The following is a 22155-nucleotide window of genomic DNA, read 5'->3' as shown; positions in this document are numbered from 1 at the left end:
TGCCGGTTAATTTCTTCAGAAACACGTTGATCTGACTGTGATCTGACAATGGTGTCTGTGGTCTAACAATGAATGCACTAATGGAGGAGGGGTCAATGTCAGGGATGGCATAATCGACTAAACTTGTCCCAAGAGCTGAGCAGTAAGTAAACTGACCTAAAGAGTCCCCTCTGATTCTACCATTAAGCATGTATAGGCTTAAGGCTCGACAGAGATGCACTAACTCCTTCCCATTTTGGTTCAGTATTTGGTCAGGACTGTTTCTATTATTTATAATTGGGCTACTGTACAAGGAGGGGTGTCCAAATATGTGGTGGTTACCTCCCGCATCAGTGTAGTTATGCTCAGAACCTGTTCTTGCATTGAAATCTCCACAAAGAAGCACTTTACCCTCTGCCTGAAATTGAATGATTTCTGTATGGAGATTGTCGAAAAACTGATCATCATAATAATGATGAATCTGAAGGAGGAGCATAAGCTGCACATATGTATACATCATTGTCACAATAGATTGTACCTTTGTTAAGTTTTAACCAAATATGATTAGTACCTTTTTTCATTTAATTCAGTGCTAAGTCCTGCTTATGCCAAATGATGATTCCACCTGAGTCTCGGCCCCGTTTAACATTTTTATATTTGATTGATGGTAGTAAACTTTCTCTATAGCCTGAGGGACACTGAGTATCTATGTCTCCACGACACCATGTTTCCAGTAGGATTATGATGTCCTGTCCCTTGATGTTTTTAATCAATTCTGGATTTGTTGTTTTATAACCAAAATGTGAAGAGTACAGGCCCTGGATATTCCAAGAGCTGATAGTTAATGATCTCATTTATAATAAGTGATATTCACTGGTTTGAGTAAAGTACATTGAAAAAAAAAACTATATATACAGTGAGGGAAAAAATAATTTGATCCCCTGCTGATTTTGTACGTTTGCCCACTGACAAAGAAATGATCAGTCTATAATTTTAATGGTAGGTTTATTTGAACAGTGAGAGACAGAATAACAACAAAAAAATCCAGAAAAACGCATGTCAAAAATGTTATCAATTGATTTGCATTTTAATGAGGGAAATAAGTATTTGACCCCTCTGCAAAACATGACTTAGTACTTGGTGGCAAAACCCTTGTTGGCAATCACAGAGGTCAGACGTTTCTTGTAGTTGGCCACCAGGTTTGCACACATCTCAGGAGGGATTTTGTCCCACTCCTCTTTGCAGATCTTCTCCAAGTCATTAAGGTTTCGAGGCTGACGTTTGGCAACTCGAACCATCAGCTCCCTTCACAGATTTTCTATGGGATTAAGGTCTGGAGACTGGCTAGGCCACTCCAGGACCTTAATGTGCTTCTTCTTGAGCCACTCCTTTGTTGCCTTGGCTGTGTGTTTTGGGTCATTGTCATGCTGGAATACCCATCCATGACCCATTTTCAATGCCCTGGCTGATGGAAGGAGGTTCTCACTCAATATTTGACGGTACATGGCCCCGTCCATCGTCCCTTTGATGCGGTGAAGTTGTCCTGTCCCCTTAGCAGAAAAACACCCCCAAAGCATAATGGTTCCACCTCCATGTTTGATGGTGGGGATGGTGTTCTTAGGGTCATAGACAGCATTCCTCCTCCTCCAAACACGGCGAGTTGAGTTGATGCCAAAGACCTCCATTTTGGTCTCATCTGACCACAACACTTTCACCCAGGGCATGTATTTGTGCTTTCTTGAGCAGGGGGACCTTGCGGGCGCTGCAGGATTTCAGTCCTTCACGGCGTAGTGTGTTACCAATTGTTTTCTTGGTGACTATGGTCCCAGCTGCCTTGAGATCATTGACAAGATCCTCCTGTGTAGTTCTGGGCTGATTCCTCACCGTTCTCATGATCATTGCAACTCCACGAGGTGAGATCTTGCATGGAGCCCCAGGCTGAGGGAGATTGACAGTTATTTTGTGTTTCTTCCATTTGCGAATAATCGCACCAACTGTTGTCACCTTCTCACCAAGCTGCTTGGCGATGGTCTTGTAGCCCATTCCAGCCTTGTGTAGGTCTACAATATTGTCGCTGACATCCTTGGAGAGCTCTTTGGTCTAGGCCATGGTGGAGAGTTTGGAATCTGATTGATTGATTGCTTCTGTGGACAGGTGTCTTATACAGGTAACAAGCTGAGATTAGGAGCACTCCCTTTAAGAGTGTGCTCCTAATCTCAGCTCGTTACCTGTATAAAAGACACCTGGGAACCAGAAATCTTTCTGATTGAGAGGGGGTCAAATACTTATTTCCCTCATTAAAATGCAAATCAATGTAGAACATTTTTGACATGCGTCTTTCTGGATTTTTTTGTTGTTATTCTGTCTCTCACTGTTCAAATAAACCTACCATTAAAATTATAGACTGATCATATCTTTGTCAGTGGGCAAACCTACAAAATCAGCAGGGGATCAAATACTTTTTTCCCTGACTGTATAAATATATATATATATATATATACAGTGAGGAAAAAAAGTATTTAGTCAGCCACCAATTGTGCAAGTTCTCCCACTTAAAAAGATGAGAGAGGCCTGTAATTTTCATCATAGGTACACGTCAACTATGACAGACAAAATGAGAAAAACATTTCCAGAATTTTTTAAAATGATTTTATTTGCAAATTATGGTGGAAAATAAGTATTTGGTCAATAACAAAAGTTTCTCAATATTTTGTTATATACCCTTTGTTGGCAATGACACTGGTCAAACGTTTTCTGTAAGTCTTCACAAGGTTTTCACACACTGTTGCTGGTATTTTGGCCCATTCCTCCATGCAGATCTCCTCTAGAGCAGTGATGTTTTTGGGCTGTCGCTGGGCAACACGGACTTTCAACTCCCTCCAAATATTTTCTATGGGGTTGAGATCTGGAGACTGGCTAGGCCACTCCATGACCTTGAAATGCTTCTTACGAAGCCACTCCTTCGTTGCCCGGGCGGTGTGTTTGGGATCATTGTCATGCTGAAAGACCCAGCCACGTTTCATCTTCAATGCCCTTGCTGATGGAAGGAGGTTTTCACTCAAAATCTCACGATACATGGCCCCATTCATTCTTTCCTTTACACAGATCAGTCGTCCTCGTCCCTTTGCAGAAAAACAGCCCCAAAGCATGATGTTTCCACCCCCATGCTTCACAGTAGGTATGGTGTTCTTTGGATGCAACTCAGCATTCTTTGTCCTCCAAACACGACTTGAGTTGAGTTTTTACCAAAAAGTTATATTTTGGTTTCATCTGACCATATGACATTCTCCCCAATCCTCTTCTGGATCATCCAAATGCACTCTAGCAAACTTCAGACGGGCCTGGACATGTACTGGCTTAAGCAGGGGGACACGTCTGGCACTGCAGGATTTGAGTCCCTGGCGTAGTGTGTTACTGATGGTAGGCTTTGTTACTTTGGTCCCAGCTCTCTGCAGGTCATTCACTAGGTCCCCCCGTGTGGTTCTGGGATTTCTGCTCACCGTTCTTGTGATCATTTTGACCCCACGGGGTGAGATCTTGCGTGGAGCCCCAGATCGAGGGATATTATCAGTGGTCTTGTATGTCTTCCATTTCCTAATAATTGCTCCCACAGTTGATTTCTTCAAACCAAGCTGCTTACCTATTGCAGATTCAGTCTTCCCAGCCTGGTGCAGTTCTACAATTTTGTTTCTGGTGTCCTTTGACAGCTCTTTGGTCTTGGCCATAGTGGAGTTTGGAGTGTGACTGTTTGAGGTTGTGGACAGGTGTCTTTTATACTGATAACAAGCTCAAACAGGTGCCATTAATACAGGTAACAAGTGGAGGACAGAGGAGCCTCTTAAAGAAGAAGTTACAGGTCTGTGAGAGACAGAAATCTTGCTTGTTTGTAGGTGACCAAATACTTATTTTCCACCATAATTTGCAAATAAATTCATTAAAAATCCTACAATGTGATTTTATGGATTTTTTTCTTCTCAATTTGTCTGTCATAGTTGACGTGTACCTATGATGAAAATTACAGGCCTCTCTCATCTTTTTAAGTGGGAGAACTTGCACAATTGGTGGCTGACTAAATACTTTTTTCCCCCACTGTGTATATATATATATATATATATTCATATACATACATATACACACACACACCACTACACATCACTATTATTATAATACCAGTGCCAATAAAATAAAGGATAGTTGTAAACAAATTAATAAGAATGGCCCAAAAAATAATTACAATGTAATGCAATCTGCAACCCTGTGTGTGTGCGTGTGTGTGTGCACGCTTGTGAATTAAAGGGTCTGTCTAGCCCAGTAGTTTGCATATTAGATGCATGGTTGGGGCACCTCTCCTATCTCTGATTGTTCTAGGTGTCTTTTGCCAGAGGTTACCTCAGCATATGTAGGCTGATGATCTGAATGATACATGGGGTGGACTGCATCATGTGGTGTACTTCTCTGAAGGACAGTGTTCTGCCCGACCCTGGAGTAGTGGTCAGTGCTGTGTTGTGATGGGTAGGGTCTAGTAGAGCTGTGTTGTGATGGGCAGGGTCTAGTAGAGCTGTGTTGTGATGGGCCAGGTTCAGTAGAGCTGTGTTGTGATGGGCAGGGTCTAGTAGAGCTGTGTTGTGATGGGCCGGGTCTAGTAGAGCTGTGTCATGATGGGTCGGGTCTAGTAGAGCTGTGTTGTGATGGGCCGGGTCTAGTAGAGCTGTGTTGTGATGGGCAGGGTCTAGTAGAGCTGTGTTGTGATGGGCCAGGTTCAGTAGAGCTGTGTTGTGATGGGCAGGGTCTAGTAGAGCTGTGTTGTGATGGGCCTGGTCTAGTAGAGCTGTGTTGTGATGGGCCGGGTCTAGTAGAGCTGTGTTGTGATGGGCCGGGTCTAGTAGAGCTGTGTTGTGATGGGCAGGGTCTAGTAGAGCTGTGTTGTGATGGACCGGGTCTAGTAGAGCTGTGTTGTGATTAACCTGGTCTAGTAGAGCTGTGTTGTGATGGGCCTGGTCTAGTAGAGCTGTGTTGTGATGGGCCAGGTCTAGTAGAGCTGTGTTGTGATGGGCCGGGTCTAGTAGAGCTGTGTTGTGATGGGCCGGGTCTAGTAGAGCTGTGTTGTGATGGGCCGGGTCTAGTAGAGCTGTGTTGTGATGGGCCTGGTCTAGTAGAGCTGTGTCATGATGGGTCGGGTCTAGTAGAGCTGTGTTGTGATGGGCCGGGTCTAGTAGAGCTGTGTTGTGATGGGCAGGGTCTAGTAGAGCTGTGTTGTGATGGACCGGGTCTAGTAGAGCTGTGTTGTGATGAACCTGGTCTAGTAGAGCTGTGTTGTGATGGGCCTGGTCTAGTAGAGCTGTGTTGTGATGGGCCAGGTCTAGTAGAGCTGTGTTGTGATGGGCCGGGTCTAGTAGAGCTGTGTTGTGATGGGCCGGGTCTAGTAGAGCTGTGTTGTGATGGGCCGGGTCTAGTAGAGCTGTGTTGTGATGGGCCGGGTCTAGTAGAGCTGTGTTGTGATGGGCCGGGTCTGGTCGTGCTGTCCTGAGGCGGGTCTGGTCTGGTAAATCTGTGCTGTGTTGGGCCTGGTCTTGTAGAGCTGTGCTTAATAAGCTGTGTCTGGCTCTTCTCTCCTGGGGATGGTGGGTGTACTGTTGTTTCAGAAGGTGGGGCGGGGGGGCTCTGTTGCTGGGGTGATGGGTGTGTGGGTCCCTGCCAAGTGTTGCATCCTTTAGGTCCTTGGCAAAGGTTCTGGTACTGTCAAGATGTACATTATCGTATAAATGTTCACGTCAGAGTGGGGTGGTGAGCCGTTCTGACGTTGAGCAGTGAGGCACAGTCCACAGTGGTCTGTTGATTTATTTTTTCCATCAACTTTCCTGGGAAGTAGTTTCTTGGTAGGAGGGTGGACACAACTATATTGGTTGTTGGGAACATAGCCTGTGCCCATTCTGCCACTCTTCTCACTGCCCCAGATACATTTTCACCTTTGGCATGAAGGTCGTTTGTGCCAGTGTGGATGATGATGTTGTCGGGGGTGTCAATCCTGGTCTGACTGAGTAGCTGCATTGCACTGTCAGTTGAAGGACACCAGAACTTATACACCTGGTGTCTAGGGAATAATCTTTCCTTGACTAAGAACTTCCCATTTGAATCAATAAGGATTGCAGTTGTGGGTGACTGTCTGGGTGGAGCCGACTGGGAGACTGGTATTCTGACCTGGGCTGGAGCACACTGTGCTGGAGCAGACTGGGAAGCAGGTAGGCTGACCTGGGCTGGAGCAGACTGGGTGGCTGGTTGGCTGTCCTGGGCTGGAGCAGACTGGGTGGCTGGTTGGCTGTCCTGGGCTGGAGCAGACTGAGAGGCTGGTAGGTTGACCTGGGCTGGAGCACACTGTGCTGGAGCAGACTGGGAAGCAGGTAGGCTGACCTGGGCTAGAGCAGACTGGGACGCTGGTTGGCTGTCCTGGGCTGGAGCAGACTGGGTGGCTGGTTGGCTGTCCTGGGCTGGAGCAGACTGGGACGCTGGTTGGCTGATCTGGGCTGGAGCAGACTGGTAGGCGGGTGCAGTGTCATCAGGCTGTGTGGTGGAGGCCATGCTGGTCTCAGGTTCTGCTTGTGTTGTACCAGGCTGGTGGACATGTTCTCTAGATGCAGAGGATATATTGACTAGCTGCTGGTTGAGGGTGTCAATGTACCTCTCTCTTTGTTCTAGCTCCTTTCTTGTTGTGCTCAGATGGTCTCTGAGGTCATCATTTGTCTGACTCAGTTTGTCCATTCTGCTTTCTAATTTAGCAATAGATGCTCTGCTCTCCTCCCTGAACTGTTTCATCTCTTCTTTTAGTTTCTGGACAGTGTCCTCCTCTTGAAGCTTGTTCTCTCTGAGTTCTATGACCTCTGCTTCGACTAGAGAGAGGGTGTTGTGGAAACGTTGCATAGCAGGTGTTCTTGGTGTTGTAGACATGTCCTTGGCTTTGTCTGCTGCAGGTGAGGTAGGTAGAGGGACACTGAGGGCTTCTTGCTGGGTCACAGAGACCGTTGGGGCCTGCTTTTCTCCATCTCCCTCCTTGACTTTTTCCTCAGTTTCTGAGATGAGTTCAGCTTCTGCTTTTAGGGTAGCAAACATATTCTCAAAAGCCTGGAGGCTTGAATCATTGCCTTGTATCAATACAGTTCCATTATTATATAGGTTTACTTTTTGATACGTGTTGCTCTGGTCAGCTTCTTCAAAAATGCTGATCTGACATCCTTGGCTGATGCCTCTATTTTTTGAGGAAGGGAAATTGTTGCAAATAACCCTTTTCCATATGTGCCCTCGTTTGGTATTACATTTGCTCTTGTTTTGCAACTGGTAAGATCTGCAAACAGGCATTCATGGTTCTGCCCCATCATCAAACCTTTGAAACTTTTCTTAGCTTTCTCCGTCTGGATGTCTGGTGGGTAAACAATTTCCATAGCAACGTGGTACACATTGTTGCAATAGAAGCGTTGTTTCTTGTATTATTCTCTCTTGTGTCTTTTAGAGGACTGTTTTACTTTGATGTCCTTTGTCTTCTGTACTTATTTTGTCTTATTTTGTATTTTCTTCTATCTCTCTCTCTTTCTCTCTCTCTCTGTCTATAACTCTCTCTGTCTATAACTCTCTCTTTCTATCTCTCTCTCTCTTTCTTTCTCTCTCTCTCTGTCTCTGTGTCTCTGTTTCTCTCTATCGCTCGCTCTCTCTCTCTGTCTCTCTCTCTCTCTCTGTCTATCTCTCTCTCTCTCTCTCTCTGTCTCTGTGTCTCTGTTTCTCTCTATCGCTCTCTCTCTCTCTCTGTCTCTCTCTCTCTCTCTGTCTCTCTCTCTCTCTCTCTGTCTCTCTCTGTCTCTCTCTGTCTCTCTCTGTCTCTCTCTGTCTCTCTCTGTCTCTCTCTCTCTCTCTCTCTCTCTCTCTCTGTCTCTGTCTCTGTCTCTGTGTCTCTGTTTCTCTCTATCGCTCTCTCTCTGTCTCTCTGTCTCTATCTATCTGTCTATCTGTTTCTCTGTCTCTCTGTCTCTCTGTCTCTCTCCCTCTCTGTCTCTGTCTATCTGTTTCTCTGTTTCTCTGTCTCTCTGTCTCTCTGTGTCTCTGTCTCTCTCTCTCTCTCTCTCTCTCTCTCTCTCTCTCTCTCTCTCTCTCTCTCTCTCTCTGTCTCTCTGTCTCTCTGTCTCTCTGTCTCTCTCTGTCTCTGTTTCTCTCTCTCTCTCTCTCTGTATCTGTCTCTCTCTCTCTGTCTCTATCTGTTTCTCTGTCTCTCTGTCTCTCTCTCCCTCTCTCTCTGTCTCTGTGTCTCTGTTTCTCTCTCTCTCTCTCTGTCTCTCTCTCTCTTGCTGTCTATCTCCCTTTGTCTGTCTATCTCTCTGTCTGTGTGTGTGTTTAAGAGCACATATTATTGCAGTGTTTCAGCGCTGGAACAGATGTTGGGTATTGTAAATACAGGTGCAAAGAGTGTTCCGGAAGCCCCTCGGAGTAATGAAAATGTTCCTGTTTTTTAATGGTGTAATGCCAAAAGTGTTTCACAATTCATTTGAGGACAACGTCGCTTGAGACCCACACAGCTCTGCTGACAACTGCCTGGGGATGGGGGAGTGGTGTTAAGTAGGCTACTTCTGGAGGGTGTTTTCCTGTCTAAAGGAAATGTGGAACATGTTGTAGGAGTGCAGATGGACACTTAGATAAATTACTTACTGCTGTTGTTCAGCAGGGGGAACTTTACTTCACTTCTACTAGACTTACCTCAGTTTCCTCTGCCTGTCTTTGTAGCAAAGCTGAAAATGGTGTGCTTTAACTGCCCAAATTCATCCAAGGTAGTCATTTGTGAATGATGTTAGTTGTAGTAGAATGCACCAATGTCTTCGATATGTTTACCATGTGGACTTGGTTCACGTTCTATCGGAAGATGCTGTTGTTTTTACTCAAGGGGTTGTTTCTTTTCAATGCTCAGGGCCAGGGTGAGACCAGGGCTGGTGGAGTTGACCCTTAAAAACGGCCTTGTCGGGGAGGGCCTGTTTTGGGGCCAGATAATTGGGAACATTCCTTCTTCTTACCAGGCCACAGCCCTCACGTTCACCTTGTCTCCTCTTCCTCTCCAAGCCAATTTGAGCAATGATAAAAAGTAATTGCCGTCCCATACCTATTTTGGGTCCAGTGGCATTTTTTGCAAATGCGCATTCTTGGAAGTGGAGGGGCCCCAATTCTCAATTCCCCGCAGATTGCTGGTGAATTTGAAGCATTCAGGAAAGAAGGAGTGAAGAAAAGAGAGTCCACATAAGGTTCAGATTAAACTCTGTTATGTTGCTTCTTTTTTCACTCCTAACAGTGCATCGGATGTTTTCATAACTAAACCAAATGTGTGCTCTGATCGAGCCAAGCCTAGCCAGGGGATAGAATCCCTGAAGCGAAAATGCTTGAGTCACATTGTTGAATTACATTTATTTTGCCTTTGGGCTATCCAGATTCCAGGCTGGATACCACATTAATCAGGTTCATGAATCTACTTGCTAACTAAGTATTAGCTAGGGATGTGTTGGTCTGACTTTCCTTAGGTGTATTTGTTCAGTAGGTTATTCCTTAGCCACTGTAGCATGTTGTGTCCAGCGATTGGCGATAGCAATATCCTTAGCTGCAAGAAACATTTGTCAATCCAGGAAGATGGCATTTCTGGGCTTTTTGAGCACTTCAGCCTTATGAGTGCAGACTTTTCTTTCTCATACTGTCGACAATTTCGTGTTAAAGCACCACAGACAACCGTATAGTTTTTTTGTACGAAGCACTTGAACACATCTGACAGTGAACAGTAAGGTGAGAGGGTGCGAAGGCTTTCATGGTCACCCCACTTTGAAGTGGGCTTCTTTTTCAAAGGCAAATAGACAGGAGAGGAGACTGTTCGCAGCAAGGGTAGGGCCCAGGACCTGGAACACACTGACCTTGGCTGGCTCCTCTCACGTACCCTCGCTCTCTCTGTCTCGCTCTCTCTCGCTCTCTCTGTCTCTCTCTCTTGATCTCTCTGTCTCTCTCTCTCGCTGTCTCTCTGTCTCTCGCTCTCTCTGTCTCTCGCTCTCTCTGTCTCGCTCTCTCGCTCTCGCTCTCTCGCTCTCTCTCTCTCTGTCTCTCGCTGTCTCTCTCTCTCGCTGTCTCTCTCTCTCGCTGTCTCTCGCTTGCTCTCTCTCTCTCTCTCTCTCTCTCTCTCTCTCTCTCTCTCTCCCTTTTTTAAGTCTCCTCGGATCCTGGAAAATATAAACAGGATGCAGTCTTGTCTGATCGTAAATCCCCTCTCGTCTGCCCTGGCCCTCATCCCCAACTCCAGTCCCCCCAGTCCCTGGCCCCAGCTTTGAGGAGAGGAGGAAGCCTCCAGGCTGAGTTGGAGCTAGGGCCATCTTAACTGGAACTTGGACGGGGCGGGAAGGAGGAGAAGGGTGGTGATGGGTAGAGGGCTGAAATTGAGTTTTTCCGGAGAAGAAAGACTCAGCCTTGAGGCTGAAAACATTGTTTGTGGGTTCAGTGCGTCAGTTGTAATCATGCCTTCAGCCACCATGTAATTTGTTCGTCAAATGCCTGCTATCTTACCTGCATGTCTTGGAATCTATAAAACAACTGGTTATGAGCGGAGGCTACTCTAGTTACATTTGACATTTTAGTCATTTAGCAGACGCTCTTATCTAGAGCGACTTACAGTTAGAGTGCATACATTTTTCATACTGGCCCCTCTTGGGAATCGAACCCACAACCCTGGCGTTACAAGCGCCATGCTCTACCAACTGAGCTGCAGGAGGCCTAGTTGAGTGCAGATCTTTCTGCAATGTCATGGGGTAGGGTTCTTTAAAAGTCAGGCTGATTTACTCCTAGCAGCAGCTTTTCATTCAGCATTTTCACAGTCATATTTGTATCTACTATCTATTGCACAAAGAGTTCAACCAGCCTTATTCAGAATTGATTTTGCCCTTGATCCTTGCACATAATTTCACTTGTCTCATATTGACTGGACTCAGATGTATCTATTTCCTTTTCTATTATGTATTTGACAGACTGTTTAAGACAAATTACCCACAACCCACAGGAAGAACCCTTTCTCCTTTGTATTAAACACGCACTGTGAGGATCTTTGAGATTTCCCGAAATCTTTTTCAAGAAAAGCCAATTCAGAATTCAAATCCCACAGTATTATAAGAGACACACTCGGAAAACAAGGCTTTATCCCTGTTCTAATCCTACACTGTCAGTGATGCTAATGTAGCCTAGATGATTGTCAAGCCCTATTCTCGCTCCCTTCCTCCTTCTAGCGTGCTCCCTGTCTCGTCGCTAGCGCCTATGTGGCCTATTCATAAGCTATCATCACCCTGGCCCCTTGGAATGCTGACTGACTGTACAAGGGCCTACTTCTATCCCTGGCTCATCGTTTTGTGACCCTATTCTGCAAGGCCCAACACGAACTCAACATCCTCCACTGATATTGATGCACAGATGAATTTATTAGTACCGTTGTCCTTTTGTGTCCTTTTTATACTCAGCAGGTAACGGAGTTGCCTCGAGTCGAGAGAGTTAATCTCAAACATAAAGCGTCAATTAAAGTTCCTCTCCAGCTTTTCTTCTTTGCTATGCGTGTCCAATGTTCCCTGTTGAATTGAAAGAGTGAAGGAAACTAGCGTTCATTTAGAGATTAGGCATTCGTTAGGCATTCGTCATCACGACATGTAGGAGCCTGAGAGGTAGGTGAAAGTTCTACTGTGTGAAAGTAAGTGTGTGTTTGGAGTCATGGAGCGGCTGCCAAGGACTTGTGTGGGAAACTGTCCATCACTGTAAGGCCTGTCGTTAGTAAAAGGAGGAAAGGGAGGCTTAGCCTATTGTTGACATTTTGAAAATGTCTTGTCTCTGAAGACTAGCCTTGAGAAAGGTGGCATTGCTGAACAACAGTCTTGATGTTCCCCTCAGGACATAACTATCAATGTTTCAAACATGACTTACTGCAACTAGGGCATCTTTCCTAGTAACTGTACACATCATCACAACATCTTAGACATGCAAAATGTCCATCTCTAACAAAATCATGTTCTTTCTCAGAATTGACTTTCTCTTATTACCCACCATGCACTATTCTCTCTACACCACCCTAAACCTAGAGATCTGGAAACGTCGGTACATCAACAAATATGTTGATGTCATTCTGGTCTTTTTACAGGGCTGAATGCATTGAGGCGTGCTCTCGGCAGTGGCTCCCAGTCATCGGACCTCCAATTGATGGGGACAGTGACGGTCACTTTCCAGGACCTTCAGTGGGCCATGTCGGAGGTCAAATGCCATGAGGCAGGTCGCCATCGATGTCCCTAAGGTATGTCTGGATTATGGCCCCTTGGTTTCCCTTTTAGGTCGGCATAAAAATGTCCTTTTAACCGTCATTAGATTTATCGAGTGACACAAAAGATGGAACAACAACTCTGCTGATGTCACCGGCACAACGGAAAGTGTCTTCTAGTCTCATGTTCAGAAACGTCAACAAACTTCCTCAGGGATCGAAATATATCTTCTCTCAGGAGCAAAAATGGCTTAATTACTCATTGGACTACCAGTCAATGTATTATGTCAATATTACAGTGAGGCATTAAGTAAGTTGTGCATTAGAGAAGATGCTTTCAGATCCACAATTACTTTTGTTGACGTGCGGTTTTCACAGAGGGTTTAAACCGAGGAAGCATCGGATGGAAATGACCCCCAGGTCATAATGCTGCCCTCCCTGAAACGGAGATGAATCACACACTCAGTGGAGGGAGAGGTGGGGGGACAGCGGTGAGACTCCAGGATGTTTTGGAGTTTGCATGTGCAAGACATAACGGACAGGAAGAGGCTAACATCATCTCCAGTACTAATTGAAAGCAGATCGGGTCGATGTCGGTTCCTGCCAGAGAGTGAGAGAACAAAAAGAAAAAGAAAGGCCCTTCCTCCTCCTCTTCCTCCTCCTCTTCCTCTGCACTGAGCTCACCCCGAGACGTTCAGTTCTTGTGGCCAGTTCCTGGAAACAAAATAGGGACTTGAGTTTTTTCCTTCCCCCAGTGTACTGCAGCTGAAGGGTCGGCCGCAGAGCTCCAACTTGATTATATCCACATGACTGCAAACATTTGTTTCTAATCCATTTATATAAGAAACTTCCAATGGAGCCCGGGTGAGGAGAGGGCAAGAGCACGCCTCTCTCTCAGGCCGACCGGACTTTTTAATATTTTGATCTGGTAGCTGTAGCCGAGAGATCCATTCTGTTGTTCCTCTTTTTCAACTTCCTCTCCTCTCCAAGTTCTTGTCAGGAGAAGTACCCACCACAACTCTGCCGCACCCACCCTTCTTCTCTCCCACCGCCCCAGCAACCCCATCAAAGCCGGGACCCTGAGAGGCTCCTTGTAAACTTCAGACAACAACAGTAAAAGATAATAACTGGGTCACGGAGAGAGAGAAAGAGGCAGGGGGAATAAAATCAACACAGCAAGGTGTGACTCAAACTGCGCCCTCTAATTCCACATCCGCCATGTTCGTGACAAAAGCACCTTGCAATTAATGTTGCCTTTTTGTTACGCCAGCACTATGTTCTTTTGTCTGCAGAAAACCTGAACAGAAACAAAACAAAATAGGGGGGAGGGGGAGAAAAGGTGTATAAATCTTTACTGTGCACATCTGCTGCTGGCCTGGCAGGGTAGAGGCACCTGAAGCTGCCTGATTGATTTACACCCCATAGACTCTGGCAGGAGGAGGCTGTGTCTCTCTCTCTCTCTCTCTCTCTCTCTCTCTCTCTCTCTCTCTCTCTCTCTCTCTCTCTCTCTCTCTCTCTCTCTCTCTCTCTCTCTCTCTCTCTCTCTCTCACCATCTTTATCATCTCTCTCTCTCCATAAATTGTTCAGCATGTGGTATTTACAGTATGTGGCCGGATGCCAGGTTTCCATTAGGTGCTCCGTTCCCGGGAGACGGCGCCGGTGGCCTGGGATGTGTTACCACAGAGGAAGGGAGGTAGCGGAGAGGAGTGGGGAGGGAGTGGAGAGGAGGGAGCGGAGAGGAGGAGGGGGGAGGGAGCGGAGAGGGGAGAGTAGAGGAGGGGGAAGGGGAGAGGAGAGGAGGGGGAGGGGAGAGGAGAGGAGGGGGGAGGGAGGGGAGGGGAGAGGAAAGGAGGGGGAGGGGAGGGGAGAGGAGAGTAAGGGGGGAGCGGAGAGGGAGGGAGCGGAGAGGAGAGGAGTGGGGGGGGTAGACTGGGAGAGAGAGGGAGAGGAAAAGTCACACTGATGAAGTGGGGGGGACTTATTGCTCTGGCCAACCCCTGCTCTCCTTATCTGTTTTATCTCCTGGAGTCGTGCGCCTCGGCCCGTCATCTGTCAAAGGGACAGCTGCTGGCTCCGTTCAATGTCTGCTGCTTCACCCTTAGCCCAGATCTGGCCCAATACTTTTCCTGTCGTATACTTGTTGTCGTGAATCTCAACATTTTCTTGTACTGTATGCCTATTATTCCAAATCTTTCTCACAGAGCAAAAATACAAACAGTTTTTCAGTGATTGATTGATTGGTTAATTGATTTATTACAGCTGTAGAGAGAAATAAACACTGGACAAACTGAACCAACAACTTTCTTGGCCCACAGTAAGGATATTACTTTTGACTTGAAAAACTACCATGGAAAACGTGGATTTTCTTGAGTAGGTTTCTAAAGAAGCTTTCATACCACTGCTGGATACCATGCTCCATTAAAACTGCCACCCTTTACAGCCCATTGGGGATGTCTCTCTTTCCATTGTGTATGAAACCTCTGTATTCTTCTCCCAGTTCCCAGCTGTGTCCGAAGGGTTTGTCTGTTTCCCTTGCAGACTGTTTCCCTGTTAGACTGTTTCCCTTGCAGGTTCACTGGTTGGATGTGGGAGGCATGGAGCAGGTGAAGCTGAAATTGAAGCAGGCGGTGGAGTGGCCCCTCAGGCACCCCGAGGCCTTCACCCGCATCCAGCCCCCTAAAGGAGTATTCCTCCATGGACCCCAGGCTGCTTCAAGCCATGATCGCCAAGGCTCTGGCCAACGAGAGCAGACTCAACTTCCTTGCCATTAAGGTGTTGATTATTCTAAGTTTGATTGTTGCCTGCATTCTCCACCAAATGGTCAATGTACGGGCAGGGAAGTGTCCTTTTTAGACCTTTCTACACCTACAGGGTTCCCTAAATCCCACCCCTATAATGCATACTTTTGTAATGCGTCAGTGTTGCAGTTGCATGGTGTGCATTGCCTTCAAGCACAGTTTATTTTGTTATGGCTGACATAGCATGGACCTTTTGATGTTTACACAACTAGGGATTTTGAACTTACATTTACAACTATAGCTAGTAAAACTAGCACCGCATCTTTCCGTTTTGAAAACATACTGTACTTAGCTATGCTCAGTGATTTACCATCGGCAGCCATTCTCTTGGCTTTACCCCAGTTAAAAAACAAAGGGATATGTCCCTGATTATCTCAAGGACCTCAGAATCTTTGGCTTCCTTGGAGGCAGACTTACAGGCCTCCTCACTTGACCCCTCCGACCCCATGTTTGTCCTCTTCATTCATCACCCCATCCCCTCTTCCCCCTCCTCTCCCTCCACCCCAATTCACAACTATCCCCTATGCTGTCCTCATCCCACCCCTCTCCCTCGCCCTGCTCTGTCTAGGCCCCTTGATGGAGATTGATTGATCAGTTCACTGATTGTTAATTGGCGCTTATTTTGGAAGCTGTTGCCGGGTGCGATGACAGAAATGGTCAGCTAGCCTGATTAGATTGGCTGTTATATTACACAGAAAGACTTACCTTTAAAGACTTCTTGCAGTGTAAAATTATCTTTAAAGTTTTTAACCCAAATTGTTCATATTATGTTACACTTGATGTTTAAGCAAAATAAAATAGTAAGAAGTTGGCTAATACTTCTACAATTACAAAATCATGATGTATTTTTCCCCTTGCTTCACTATGCTTTTAGATGCATACTACTTGCGTTGTGTACAGTAAAACCCTAACACCCTATTAACATGTTGTCACACACACACCAATATCACTGTTTCTCTAGCCAAATAGAAATGTACCTACATAGAATGTATCCCTCCCAATGAGTAGCTGGCTAGATAAATCAACAGAACAGCATATCCCTCAGCCTGGGCAACCACCACAGAGGTACTGGGGATTAATGTGTCAGTCTCCACAGTGTTGTCGTGTTCTGAGGAGACAAAAGGGCTTCCACTGAAGTGTCGTCTCCCCACCAGCCCAGAGGTGTTGAAAAGGGGGGATTGCAGGGGGAGGAAGTGCATCCTGAAGGGCTGAGTGGAGGTTTATCCGCCTCGGAGGGAGGGAGGCAGGGAGGGAGGGTGCAGAGTGGCCCCAGCAGCCTTACTTACCCTACCTCCTTTGTCCTCTCTGCCTTCCTTCTTAATGATATTTTTTCCCCCCTCGCTTCCTCTCTACCTCTTAACTATCCCTTTAATCTCTGAGAGATTTCTTGGCGGGTTGTCAAAAGGTTCTCAGTGGTTTGTTCATTGAGGTGTGTTCCTGTCAGATATTAAATAGTGGTGGGGCTAGCTTGTGGTGGTTTGTTCATTGAGGTGTGTTCCTGTCAGATATGAAATAGTGGTCTAGTTAGCTTGTGGCTAACTAGGTTAAATGTTATTGAGCGTTTACTAGTGTTATATTGATATTAAATAATAGTTATAGCCTACTGTATAACTAGGGTCCTCGTACGGAAATCTCCTGGTCCTATAATGAATCACTGGACAGGAGAACCAACTTCCCTCTCTGTCTTTCAGTGTCCAGAGTTACTAAATAAATCTGTAGGGGAGTCTGAGAGAGCTGTCAGAGAGGTGAGTACCAGGCCAACTTTCATTGTCTATTATATACCCATTACACTAGGAATATAAGGACTACTAATGCTTAGAGGAAATTGCTTTAATATTCTACAGTATAATGTATATGCATCTACTGTATATTAATACCTCTCTCACATATGTCTATACTAGGTCAGAGCTGTCACCCCCTCCATTGTGTTCTTTGATGAGATTGACGCTCTTGCTGGAGAAAGAGGAAGGTAGGTATTTTGTCTCAGAAATGAAGTTCAAAACTTTTTCTACCTAATAAACGTAATACTGCAGACTTGATGACCACGGCAACTGCTTGCAAGCACATATCTTATTCTGAAAACTGGAAGCACGCATCAAACCTAAATTAATGGGAAAGATAGGCACCATTTAATCATCAGCCTAGTTCAATACACTGAATAGCATGTATTTTCCCCAATTACTCGTTGAATGACTGACTGTCTATAGTACCACAATAATTACATTATCAGTATAATTATTGTCCAGTGTAATGCCAGCTGTGGAGTTCCTATGGAGTCAGTCCACTAGTGCTTTGCTAGCAACGCATGTGCGCCCGCACGCACACACACACACTGACACACAGACGAGCCAGTCTATCCGGAGGCGCATCAATGGGATGGCACTGGGAACATCTGTGGCTTCAGGAAAAAGAAAAAACGGACAGAGAGAGGACACAGGCCGCAGAAAACAAGCACTTCATTGTGTACACCACAGCAGATGGGGGAAGCCAAATATGAGGCGTACTTCCCGGTAAACCCCCACTGAAAGTCAGTGGTGAAGGAACAGACAAAAGACCCCTCCAGCTATGGTTCAAACGTGGCCTTCCCTCAAGCCTAATTGGACAGGGCCTGGGATGGGTCACTGTGTCCTTTCTTAACAAAACCATTTTGCCATTAGTGCATGTAAGGTGACATTTTCTATCTGCTTACTAGGACTGGGAATTGCCAGGGATCTCACGATGCGATATTATTACGATACTTAGGTGCCGATATGATATGTATTGTGTTTCTCACGATTCTATATGTATTGCGACAGTGATTTTATTCTGAGTTGATGTTCCAAACATATTGCTCACTGTATGTCTGCTGCAGAGAGATGAGAGAGACGAGAGAGCATGAGAGGCTACATATCAAGAGTTGGGGGTCAACTCAGGAATGGACTGGATATGGTATTCGACCTGACACAATGCCCAACTTACATGAGCGATCTTCTCATATGAGTTCCATGTCTGATTTTACTGAATTGACCGGATTTGAAGCAGTTATTTGACCACGACTCTGCAGTTGCCTTTCAAAATGACTTGATGCAGGGGAGTCAGTCAGTTCACTGCAGCAGAGCTCATATCTCCAGGCCACTGGCCATTTGAAAAATGCACTTAGCAGTGATCTATAAAGGTTATTTATTGGTCTTAACTTCCCACATTTAATCAATGAAGTGGCTTCATTGCTCATGAGCTGGAATTTAACTGTTGACACTGCCTGGGCTGGAGATGGAAGAGTGATATTTTGTGTTTTCCTTTCTTGACGTGAAGCACCTGTAAATCTTCAAGCCTACCTGCCATAACTGCCCAAATCTGTTGGAATGATTTATCTGATAGTGAGAGAGAAAGACAGAGAGCGAGAGTAGAGAGTCTGAGACAGAGTGAGAGGGAGACAGACGGATAAAGGGAAGAGAGGAAAGGAGGGAGGCGTTGGGTCCAGAGAGAAAGCACGAGAGCGAGAGAATGAAAGAGCAAGAGAGCAAGAGAAAGAAACCAGGCTTTGGATGAGAGGCAGAAGCAGCCATGGCACATTTCTCTCTTTGTCATGAGGCCTTCTCCCTATTCCTCCCAGGACCATAACTCACTGACAGGCCTCTTTTGTGTTCCTCTGTGGCCTTATCTGTGGTAATGACGTGTGGCACTTCCGCTGGCTCTGTGAACAGAGACAGAAAGAGTGTGTGTGTGTGTTTTTTGTTTTACTGTCCTTGTGGGGACCAGAAGTCCTCACAAAAATAGTAAAACAAGGAAAAGTGGTGACATTTCGCTGGTCCCCACAAGGAAAAAGGCATACGGTTAGAATTAGGGTTAGCGGTTAGGTAACAGGATTTTGAATGGGAATCAATTGTTTGGTCCTCACAAGGATAAAACAAACGTATGTGTGTGACAGCGATGGGGAGCAGGAGAGGGAGGGAGAGACTGCACTGTGCTATGGAAAATAAACACCTTACTATTTCTCAGTGCAGGGGGCTGGGATCTGACATCTTGAACAGATACATTTTTGGTTAAAACACATTTTATATCTCTCCTCCCCTATCAACCCCCCCCCCACATTCTATACTCTCTCCCCTTCCTCTCGCCCCCTCCGCTCTCCACCTTTGCGCTCTCAGTTTGTTGGGGTCTGGTGGCGTAGGGGACCAGGTCCTGGCCCAGCTCCTGACAGAAAGCTGGGGGACGTCACCGTGCTGGCCACAACCAACCGGCCTGATATGATAGATAAGGTAGAACCAGCAGAGAGTTCCTGCTCTCCCTTTCTTTCTCTCTCTATCTTTCTGCTTCCCATCCTCCTCTTCCTTATCCTCCATCTATCTCCTAATGAAACTTCCTGAGTGCTGATCAAAGGCAGAGCCTGGGCCTTGTCAAAACACACCCGGGAAAAAGAGGCCTGGCGCTACGCAGGCATTAAGGGTTTTCATTCTCTCTCTGTATCTTTCCCTCTTTTCATTCTCTCTCTGTATCCTTCCCTCTTTTCATTCTCTCTGTATCCTTCCCTCTTTTCATTCTCTCTCTGTATCTTTCCCTCTTTTCATTCTCTCTCTGTATCCTTCCCTCTTTTCATTCTCTCTGTATCCTTCCCTCTTTTCATTCTCTCTGTATCCTTCCCTCTTTTCATTCTCTATCTGTATCCTTCCCTCTTTTCATTCTCTCTGTATCCTTCCCTCTTTTCATTCTCTCTCAATCCTTCCCTCTTTTCATTCTCTCTCTGTATCCTTCCCTCTTTTCATTCTCTCTGTATCCTTCCCTCTTTTCATTCTCTCTCTGTATCCTTCCCTCTTTTCATTCTCTCTCTGTATCCTTCCCTCTTTTCATTCTCTCTGTATCCTTCCCTCTTTTCATTCTCTCTCTGTATCCTTCCCTCTTTTCATTCTCTCTGTATCCTTCCCTCTTTTCATTCTCTCTCTGTATCATTCCCTCTTTTCATTCTCTCTCTGTATCCTTCCCTCTTTTCATTCTCTCTCTGTATCCTTCCCTCTTTTCATTCTCTCTCTTTGTCCTTCCCTCTTTTCATTCTCTCTCTGTATCTTTCACTCTTTTCATTCTCTCTCTGTATCTTTCCCTCTTTTCATTCTCTCTGTATCTTTCCCTCTTTTTCATTCTCTCTCTCTGTATCCTTCCCTCTTTTCATCCTCTCTCTGTATCCTTCCCTCTTTTCATTCTCTCTCTGTATCCTTCCCTCTTTTCATTCTCTCTTCTTTATTCTCTTCTTCTCTCTTTTTCATTCTCTCTCTGTATCTTTCCCTCTTTTCATTCTCTCTCTGTATCCTTCCCTCTTTTCATTCTCTCTCTGTATCCTTCCCTCTTTTCATTCTCTCTCTGTATCTTTCCCTCTTTTCATTCTCTCTCTGTATCCTTCCCTCTTTTCATTCTCTCTCTGTATCCTTCCCTCTTTTCATTCTCTCTCTGTATCCTTCCCTCTTTTCATTCTCTCTGTATCTTTCCCTCTTTTCATTCTCTCTCTGTATCCTTCCCTCATCTCCCTCTTTTCCGTCTTCCTGTCTCCCCCATCTATGTATGTACTTACTCTATTTGAACATATTCTGCTTTCTGAAATGGAATCGTCTGTCTGCTCTTATTGGAATGTGGAGTGATTTGGTGGGGGGGGGGGGACTTAAAACTGAGGTAAGTCTAAAACACCAAAGATATCCTTTAGTCCAGTGCCTAGGGCGAACTTCATTCTACTCCCACTGCTGTTATGGCAGACATTTTGGCTCCTCCAATATGTGACAGGTGGCTACAGAGACCCCATGGTGGGAGAGACCCTCACAGTGCTCCCTTATGGATAGTTGAACAGCTGGAAGTCCCCTCCAGGGCCACTAGTGGAGAATTGACACTTCCCTGGCCTTCCTAGCAACTGAAGACCATTTCCTTCCTTCCTCCTCCCCTGCTACTGCCTGGCCTGTCACTCTAAGCTCTGTTAGCATTTCGGGGTCGAGCCCCTGTGGGGGGGGATGAGAAACCCCAGGCATCTCCAGCAGCCCCACCAAGCAAACCCTGCTGCTGCTGTCAGGAAGCAGGGGTCCCAGGCAGCTGAGAAATCAGATTAGCCTGCCCCCCTACAGAGGGGTGGTAGTGGGGTGGCGCTATTTGAATGCGAATCACATTAGCCGTGATGGGAAATGCAAGCCGCCAAATGTAGTGGCACTTTTTAGGGACCCTCCCTTGGGCTGGCACCCCGCTTCCGCTCCCGAACCACCCACTGTTGCACCCCTCCACCACTACCCACAAACTGTCAACACACAGGAGAAGGCGACCATTTCCATGAGAATGGCAGGATATGATGAGACAAATGAAGATTAATGGGATGTTTGTGTGTCAATGAGGCACATTGTCGGCATATTGATGGAGCACAGGGACTTCTGGGGCCTTGTTGGTTTGATGGACAGAGTGGTGGAGGGAGGGAGGGTGTGAGGGAGGGAATGACATGGAAAGACAGGGAGTCTGCATGTACTTAAAGCATAGTTTGGGTCGGTCTGCTGTTGGTCTCTCAGCCACTAGCTGAGGCAAGTGTCTACTTCCTACATATCTACCTCCTTTAGCCAGCTTTTAGAATTGGCTCCACTGTGCAAAGGAAGCGCTCCATTTGATCTACAGTTGAAGTCGGAAGTTTACATACACTTAGGTTGGAGTCATTAAAACTTGTTTTTCAACCACTCCACACATTTCTTGTTAACAAACTATAGTTTTGGCAAGTCGGTTAGGACATCTACTTTGTGCATGACACAAGTAATTTTTCCAACAATTGTTTACAGACAGATTATTTAACTTATAATTCACTGTATCACAAGTCCAGTGGGTCAGAAGTTTACATACACTAAGTTGACTGTGCATTTAAACAGCTTGGAAAATTCCAGAAAATGATGTCATGGCTTTAGAAGCTTCTGATAGGCTAATTGACATAATTTGAGTCAATTGGAGGTGCAAACTCAGTGCCTCTTTGCTTGACATCATGGGAAAATCAAAAGAAATCAGCCAAGACCTCAGGAAAAAAATGGTAGACCCCCACAAGTCTGGTTCATCCTTGGTAACAATTTCCAAACGCCTGAAGGTACCATGTTCATCTGTACAAACAATAG

General features: G+C 45.8%; 1 pseudogene; it reads left to right on the top strand.

Annotated features, from left to right (window-relative positions):
• The window catches only part of LOC121538215, a 128309-nt pseudogene that overhangs the window by 14532 nt on the left and 91622 nt on the right, over window positions 1–22155 (top strand).

Source organism: Coregonus clupeaformis, chromosome 3 (assembly GCF_020615455.1).
Source record: "Coregonus clupeaformis isolate EN_2021a chromosome 3, ASM2061545v1, whole genome shotgun sequence".
Lineage (NCBI taxonomy): Eukaryota > Metazoa > Chordata > Actinopteri > Salmoniformes > Salmonidae > Coregonus > Coregonus clupeaformis.
The sequence above is the reverse complement of the archived record's forward strand: the minus strand, read 5'-3'. Positions and strand labels throughout refer to the sequence as shown.